The following is an 8,843-nucleotide window of genomic DNA, read 5'->3' on the forward strand; positions in this document are numbered from 1 at the left end:
TTCCAGAACTTTGCAGCACCGAAATCTGAGGGAAAAGTGTTTTTTTTTTAACCAAATTTTGAGGTTTGCAAAGGATTCTGGGTAACAGAATCTGGTGGGAGCCCCATAAGTCACTCCATCCTGGATTCCCCCAGGTGTCTAGTTTTCAAACATGCACAGGTTAGGTAGGTTTTCCTAGGTGCCGGCTGAGCTAGAGGCCAAAATCCACAGATAGGCACATTCCAAAAAACACATCAGACTTCAATGTAAAAATGTGATGTGTCCATGTTGTGTTTCCTGTCGCGGGCATTAGGCCTACCCATGCAAGTAAGGTACCATTTTTATTGGAAGACTTGGGGGAATAGCAGAACAAGTGTTACTACCCCTTGCCTTTCTCTACATTTTTTCCTTCCAAATGTAAGACAGTGTGTAAAAAGGACGTCTATATGAAAAATGCCCTGTAATTCACATGCTATTATGGGCACCCCAGAATTCAGACATGTGCAAATAACCACTGCTTCTTAACACCCTGGAAATACAAAGGTTTCCTTGATACCTATTTTTCACTCTTTATATTTCACAAAATAAATTGCTGTACACCCGGTATACAATGAAAACCCATTGCAAGGTGCAGCTCCTTTATTGGCTATGAGTACCTAGGCATCTTGATAAACCTATAAGCCCTATATGTCCCCACAACCAGATGAGTCCAGCAGACGTAACGGTATATTACTTTTGAAAATATGACATCTCAGGACAAAGTTACAGAGTAAAACATGGAGAAATATGGCTGTTTTTTTCACCTCAATTTCAATATTATTTTATTTCAGCTTTTATTTTCTGTAGGAAGACCTTGTAGGATCTACACAAATGACCCCTTTCTGAATTCAGAATTTTGTCTACTTTTCAGAAATGTTTAACGGTCCTGGATCCAGCATTGGTTTCACACCCATTTCTGTCACTAATTGGAAGGAGGCTAAAAGAACAAAAAATAGTAAAAATGGTGTATGTCCCAGTAAAATGCCAAAATTGTGTTGAAAAAAGTGGTTTTCTGATTCAAGTCTGCCTGTTCCTGAAAGCTGGAAAGATGGTGATTTTAGCACTGCAAACCCTTTGTTGATGCCATTTTGGGGGAAAAAACCTGCTTTCTTCTGCAGCCCTTTTTTCAAATTTTTTCAGAAAAAACAAAATTTTAGCTGTATTATGGCTAATTTCTTGGTCTTCTCCAGGGGAACCCACAAACTCTGAGTACCTTTCAATCAACACAAGCTTTATTTCATCAATGGATCATCAAAGCAAATAGACAATAAATAATAAAATCAGAAGATATAGAATACAGTTCCAATTAAATACCATATTAACAATACAAAGATAAGAACAGCGCACCTACTGCATCATTAAAAGGAATCTCATCCCACCATAGTTAAAACACTTTGCTGATAGAGGAGTTATGCATGCAATATAAAATACAGTTCCAATTAAAAGCCGTATTAACAATACAGAGATAAAAACAATGCCCCCACTGCATCTTTAAAGGAAATCTCCTCCAACCATAGTTAAAGCACTTTAATAATAGAGGAATTACGTATGCGCCATGCTGCCAGTAAATACTTGCTGACGGCATATATTAAAACTTCAGAGCAATGGCTTTTTAAAATCCTCAAGGCGGAGGCACATTCCCTTATTCCCATTTCCCGTCAAATATTACGAATCCACTTAGACCTGGGAGATAAATATGCAGGACAGAAGAACATAAAATGTTTGACTGTTTCAGAAATTATGCCACATACGGGACATGTATCAGTTGTTATTTTTGCACCCCATCTACACATCAAAGTCTTCAGCGGCAGGGTCCCAAAACGGAATCTGGCATATAAACTTTTGCCTAAAATATCAGGTATAATGTCTAAGTATAATTCGAACTGCGGACACCATTTAAGGTCAATGAAAAGATTTGTTAAACCACCATATGATCTGCGGGTGATATAATCGTTCCATACATGAGACCAATATACACGCTTCAACACTTTGGTGTGGGCTTTCTCAAGATTGTGGGGTTTCTCCCAAAAGTCTCCTAGGCCCAGGTCACTAAGCCATCTAGATACGTGTTTGACCCAGGGAATGGAAGCTGAATTGGGGCACTTTAACAGATTTAAAAGTGAGGTCTTATAAACATCCAGTTCCGGGACAGTCCATAGCCTTACCCAATATAAGAGTGGTCTTAAAATGATTAGGTTGGCTATCCGTCTCAGGACCAAATCTAAAAGCAATGGGATCAGCGGAGTGCTAGGAGGGCAGGCACATAAGGCTCTCGCAAAGCTATTCTCCCCAATAGTTAACCTGTTGCAATCAGAGAAGCCCCAGACCTCCGCAACATAAACAGCAGCTCCCTGCGCCCTGGCAACATAGATCTTAATTGCCGGTGAGACCGTTTTTGCTGTCAGACCCCTATAAAAGCGCAGGATAGATGCTGCACCATGCTGCAGTAGGCCAGCACTTTTATTGACCTGTGGGTACCTTTAGAATACTTAGGATGTTAGTAAAAAAAGGACACAAATTTGGCGTGGCTAGCTTATGTGGACAAAAAGCTATGAAGGCCTAAGGGCAAATTACCCCAAATAGCCAAAAAAGGGCTCACCACTGGTGGGGAAAAGGCCCAGCAGCTAAGGGGTTAAGATTCCAGCTGGGCCCAACAGAAAAAAAGAAAATTACAGCTAGACCCAAAACAATGAAGGAATTTAATGGGCCAGCAGCTGTCCTGCTGTTGCAGAGTGATCCTGACTGGGAGCTATCTGAGCCTCACACATAGGTGCCAGCGCAATGTAGAGAAAACAGGTACTTAAAAGAAGCTACAATTGGGAGGCAAGTTTCTGACTTTGTTCAATTTCTGTGCATATGCATGCACATTAAGAATGTTGGACGTATTGGTCTGGATGAGTATTTCCACGTACAAAAATGTTAATAACTATTTTTTAATGTCATTCTTTCATTTCAAGTATGGTGTCTTAGTGCTTTACATCACACTCACACATTTCAAATGAACAAATCATACAAGTGTGTTAATCAATGTACAGGATTGTAATTGTATTTATATAGCGCTTACTATCCCTGGAAAGGCATCAAAGTGCTTTTCAGATTACATCACTGCAGTTCTTAAAAATAATAGTTTTAAACATGAACTTAGAAATATTGAAGGCTCCCCCGTTCTGATAATTCCACTAATAAACTCACCCTGAAGTTTATGAAAAGGTGATGTATGGAATGCTTGTGGGTATTTTAATGGTACGGATTCCAGGGAGAGCTATCCTTCAGCTGGACTGATGAATGTGAGATTGGTTTGGATATACTTATGCCAAGAATAAGAGCATGACAGATATCTGCTGCTAAATGTGGCTGACAACATTTTGGGGGTACGCCTAGCTTGTAGCACTCAGGGGCATATTTGCAAGCCACTAGCGCCACCGGACCGTCAGTTTTTGTGATGCTCAGTGGTGCTCTGAGCTGTGCCGTATTTACAAGGGGTGTTAAGCCACTTTTTGTGGCTTAACGCCGCCTTGTAAATACGGCCCCTTCACATGCAGCATTTTGCATGGAAGGGGCGTCCAATGGGTGTTGCTCTGGGTGTACCACAGCAACACCCATTACATTTTGATGGTACCCCAGATTTACAAGGTTTTGTAAACCTAAGGCAGCACCAAAATCTAACGCCACATCAGGGGTGGTTTTAGCATGGCGCAACGAGGAGAAATGCTTTTATTTGTCCTTGTTTTTTGCTCTATCTATGTGTGCTGCATTCTGCAGCACACATAAAAAGAGAAAATGGCCATTTAAGATTGTTTTTGTGCAGGAAGGTACGCCTTCCTGCACAAAAACAATCTCCCCCGCAACGCAGCCATCCTTGCACCACAGCGCAAGAGTGGCTGCGTTGGCGCCCTGCAGCTAATTTAGCACTGGCGCAGGGGAAAATACAAGAATGCGCCATATGCTAATAAATATGGATCATCCCTGTGTTTTTTGAGTTGACGGAGTACAGAACTGCCAATTTTGGCGCAGCAGACGCGCTGCTCCACTTTTTGTAAATATGCCAGTTAGTGTTTTTATCTACTGTAGTTAGTGAGACACCAAACTTCAGCAATGTTTGGGCTGTTAATTTCTTTAGACAGGGAACTCAAGTAACAGGCTTAAGTAGTAATCAGCTTTCAATTGTTACATCTCATATAGTACTCAAATGCACTCATGATACACCTGCTAAACACATGTGCAGGGTCTTTAGACCGGATGTCACCTCTTCTGATGTCACTTCTTGTGAGGTCATGTGTCATGATGCCACTTCCTGTAATGTCTCACCCCGTGATGCGACTTGCACATTGACTTACCTGGTTTGTCCCTCCACTTCTTTTTTTAGGACTTGTGCCCTGATTCAGTTCATTTGAAAAAAACGTGCATATTTTACTTGGATCCCTGGCTAAATGTTCCCTCTCAGGTGGGAATCTCTTGAGCTCTCTCTTAGGTCACAGTGTGTCGATTTCGCCTCAGCAGCTAAAAGAAATATGATTTTCCAGAAGAATGTATTCAGATTTAATTGACGTTCACAGACAATCAGAGACTGGAGGACGGCTACACCTGCTCAGCTATCAGCAGCCAATCAGATTGCACATACATTTATGTTGGTTGTCAACAGGCTTCGGGCACTTCCTCGCCCATATATCTGTAAATGATATATACGGCAATACAGAAAGACTATTAAGCAATATTACAGCAGTTTTACAAAAGCAGCGAGAAGAAACTGTCCTCTGCATACATGTGAAATTTCGTGGCACTCGGTCCAGATGCTTTTGCAGCGCTATGTGGCAAAAATGGGCACAGAATTTCATAGAGCGCCCTCTCTATTTGGAACCCCTATAATTTATGACCTTCTTGCGCAATCTGGACCCTTCATTGTAGAATCGAACCAAATAATTAAATATTTTGGGAAAATGTTTCTGATTTTTTTTCAAACAATTTTTAAAAGCAACTGTTCTTACCACCTATCCATAACTTTCTTCACCTTACTTTATTCCAGTGAATATTGACTGAAATAGTTTAAAGTTTGGAAACGGACATTCACATTCAGTGGGGTGAAGTTAATGGAGACAGGCAGCGATGCACATACCGAGAACATGGTTTGCGGAAGAAAGGAACAGCCGTGGCAGATATCAGCATCATATAAAATGCAGCAAACATCCACACAATGTTAAATAAAAAATGACAATGCAATTATTGGAAATCAGGTGGTCAGTCCCTTTGTAATTGTGGAAAGATGTTCTCCGGAGACTCGGAAACAACTGCTGCATCTTTCTTTTAGGTATCTATCCCGAGCGCCCTGGTGCCTGCACCGGTGCCAGTCATTGATAATGGTTCTTTGTTACTGCAACTGTGATGCCTATGTCAAAATATAACAACATATATTAGTATCTATAAAATGGACAAGAAGACAAGCACCGTGGCAAAACAAAAAGCAACATAATACAACAAACACATAACAGCGCCCAGGACAAGAAAGTGAAATACGATGTAGCACAGTAGAAACAGTACAAAACAACCACAACACAGTAATGTAGCACTAAAACACAATAGAACAAAAATCAGTACGCCATAGAACCACATTAACAAAATGCAACACAGCAAATATAAGCACAAGCTTTCTAGTCAAGCATTACCACCTTCACAAGTCTGCTTTCATAAATACGGTGGGAAATGTGGTTCTCACCAAGAACTGCCTTCCTTAACAGCCAGGACTTGTATCAGCGCCAGTAAAAAATGTTTTGTGATCCGGCCCAAAGTGTTGGGAACTTCTACGTTCGCGTAGTTTCTTCTCCTCAGTCTGTCCTGCAGAGGAACGGCCCGATAAGTGAGCCTGTCTCGTGATCCCCCATCAGTGACGGCAGAAATTCCAGTCACGTGAATACAGACCTATTGTTAGTGCACCAGCCGGCGTAAACAGGAACTCTGCGGTCCAAGACTAGCAACGTCTGCATCTCGTGACCTGATTTATGCCCGCACACAAGGTCTGCGGTTGGGAATCTGTCATCAACAGCCCTGCTCAGTCAGTAGATACGGAGCTGCTTCTGGAACCTACCAGAATGTTCAGAGTCCATGGACTCTCCTTCAAAGCTTATCTGTATGACCAAATGTTCACTCTGAAGTGTTTCATAAACATTTCTTTTATCTACTTCCAATGTTGATAGAAAAGCAAAGGGCACAGGCGTTTAGGGTAACAATGTCATTTTTTCCATTCACATGACTAAGTAAAAAAATTGACTTGGGCAATAATTGTTGAAGTAATTAACCATAAGTTACATGCACACGAAAATCATCTCCACGGAGCTCTCTTCAGCCGGAACCAGTAGGACATACTTAGCAAAGGGTGCATCAACTGATACCTATTCCATGGGACCAACATCAGACGATGAAGCCAACAGTGGAAACCACTGCATCACTGTACTGCAACCCCTGCCAGCACAAAAGTATCAAAACGAACCCTACAAATATTAGCCTCTCACCATGCCTTTGGAAGACATGCTCATGACTTAGAACAGTGGTTCCCAGCCTGTGGTCTGGGGACCCCTGGGGGTCCGCAAAGCTTTCTCACGGGGTCCGCGACTGTTTAGAAAATTAAAACATATTGACAAATTAGGTCCCAACCTTCCAGGAATTACTCTTTGGGGGGTCCCCAAATTCCAAAGGTGATTCAGTGGGGGTCCCTGGGTTCCATAAATGATAAATTGGGGGTCCACAGAAGTCAAAAGTTTGGGAACCACTGACTTAGGAGGCATGCTCACGACTGCCCAATGAGCACATACAGTATGGCTCCGCATCTTCGGCATAAAAGATAATATTAAGTATAATTGAAATACATCAACGTCATAAATGAACTCCAAACTGAAGTGTTCAAGATAATATGCAAAATCAGAGATTAGGGAGCAGATGTACGACCCTCAGTGTTTACGACTTGCAATTTGCATTGTTTTGCGACTCGAAAATTGCGAACCGCAATCACTAATGTACCACAGTGTCTGAGACAGTGTTTGTGATTTCCAAATGGGTCACAGGGGACTTGCCTCATTAATATTCATGAGGCAGGTCACAATTTGCGACCCTTTGGGAATAGCAGGCATTCACAGGGATGGTGGCTTGCAGAGGTCAGCAGACCACCATGTTTGTGACTGCTTTTTCAATAAAGCAGTTTTCATTGGTGACTCGGTCGTCTAGATGCCAAGAACAGCAGAGCTATTATCAATTGCTTACACCTTCTTGTCATACAGTCAGATGCCAGTCACACAGGATTGGGTGTAAGAAGTGACCAGTTTTATACTGGAAGAACACGGTTCAAGAACAATCCACGTGCTAACTAAATAATTTGGAAAATCTTTTAGGGCCTTTTGCGGTACAAAGCTGTGCAAGCATTAATTAAGATCAGTAAGATTTCCATGACCATAAAGAGGAACAGGGCTGTAGCGGAAGTTGCTTTATAAGGTTATGGACCTCTGAGGTGACTCGCAATATCCTTCTCATTTACAGGAGGGACTACTTTATTCCTAATATAATATATGGTTACCTTTCGCACAAACCATTTAAATCCTTGCTGCGTAGATCTTTCATATGAAAGTGAAAGCATATTTGGAAGAATGAAGAATAAAAATAGAATCCTTAGTGCAAAATTAAACACATCAAAAAACGGTTCGATATTTGTTGGCAAAAGATATGAGAATCAGTTTATTACCAGTAAGTTTTTTAAAGAAAAAAACATGTGCAGTAGCTTAGAATATGTAGAAACATGCAGAACGTTTCTAACTTTTCTATGATTACCTAAGGAGTGCAAAAAACAACGTGCTGCCATATATATCTCCTTTCTGCTTGTCACTATACAGCATGCTTTTTTCTGTAAAGGTCTAGCTTTCTGCCAACTTTTGTGTAAGTCCATTCACCTGTTTTAGTTGTAGCATTGTCTAAAGTTCTTTTAGGAAAGTGGATGGTTAAAATTAGTTTTGTCAGATCAAACCGAAACTTTCCATGAGGGAGCTGAGATGGAGAGACCTTTTTAAAAAAAAAGTTTTGTGAAGATTCATCAAACAGAGCCAAAGTTATTGAACAAACAAGAAATCAAATTCTTATGGCAACTCAGTACTAACTATAACTACACAGTAATTATACACTGAAAAAACACAAAGTTAAAGACAGACTTTTGTTTCTGTCTCAAACATGTTCAAACCACTGAAAGTCTCCAGTTGTGGTGTTTGAATGCACACAACACATACCATAACTCATAGTCGTGCTGTTCTCCTGTTAACTGTTTTTGTGTATCTGTGCCTTTTGTAAATAGGTGTTTGGTGCCGGCAGATTCTGTAAGTTATGGCATGCGTGGTGTGCGCTTTGTTAACATACTTAAATATATCCTAAGTGTGGGTTATGGGTCTGGCCTTAAATCAGAATTTGATTGCTTTCTTGCCTGTTTTAGATTCCTGCTTCTGAATGAATTGCTTTTCTCCTTATTCTTGTGTTTATTCTTGCCAGCAAAAGAGGGTTGGGTCCCCCCTGTTTTGCTAGGATGACTTGTACCCTTACATTGTTAGTATCACCAAACTCTTTCTTTGGCACATTTCTACAGAATTTACTTTTAGCACTTGATGAGAGCGTATGGCCAGTCTCTTGGTCTTAGACTGCTATGTTCAATTACACAAGGCCTGGCCCCCCTCACATTGCTACTTCCTCCCATCTTTTCATTGCTGGTGTTTATGTCCCGCTCTTTCATCTGCTCTCTTGCGCATTTCTCTCTTTCCCTGCGATCTCCACATCACCTCCTTTTCCCAAGTCCTCTTGAAGCT

General features: G+C 41.1%; 1 long non-coding RNA gene across 1 annotated transcript; it reads right to left on the reverse strand.

The window, feature by feature from the left end:
* Positions 1 to 1,232: 1,232 nt before the first annotated feature.
* Positions 1,233 to 6,144, reverse strand: LOC138287621 (uncharacterized). The gene is made up of 2 exons (XR_011202250.1): positions 5,729 to 6,144; positions 1,233 to 5,401 (listed from the first exon to the last, which is right to left on the reverse strand). It is a non-coding gene; the product is annotated as an uncharacterized lncRNA (long non-coding RNA).
* Between the last annotated feature and the right edge of the window lie 2,699 nt (positions 6,145 to 8,843).

This window comes from Pleurodeles waltl, chromosome 4_1 (assembly GCF_031143425.1).
Source record: "Pleurodeles waltl isolate 20211129_DDA chromosome 4_1, aPleWal1.hap1.20221129, whole genome shotgun sequence".
NCBI classification, from domain to species: Eukaryota; Metazoa; Chordata; class Amphibia; order Caudata; family Salamandridae; genus Pleurodeles; species Pleurodeles waltl.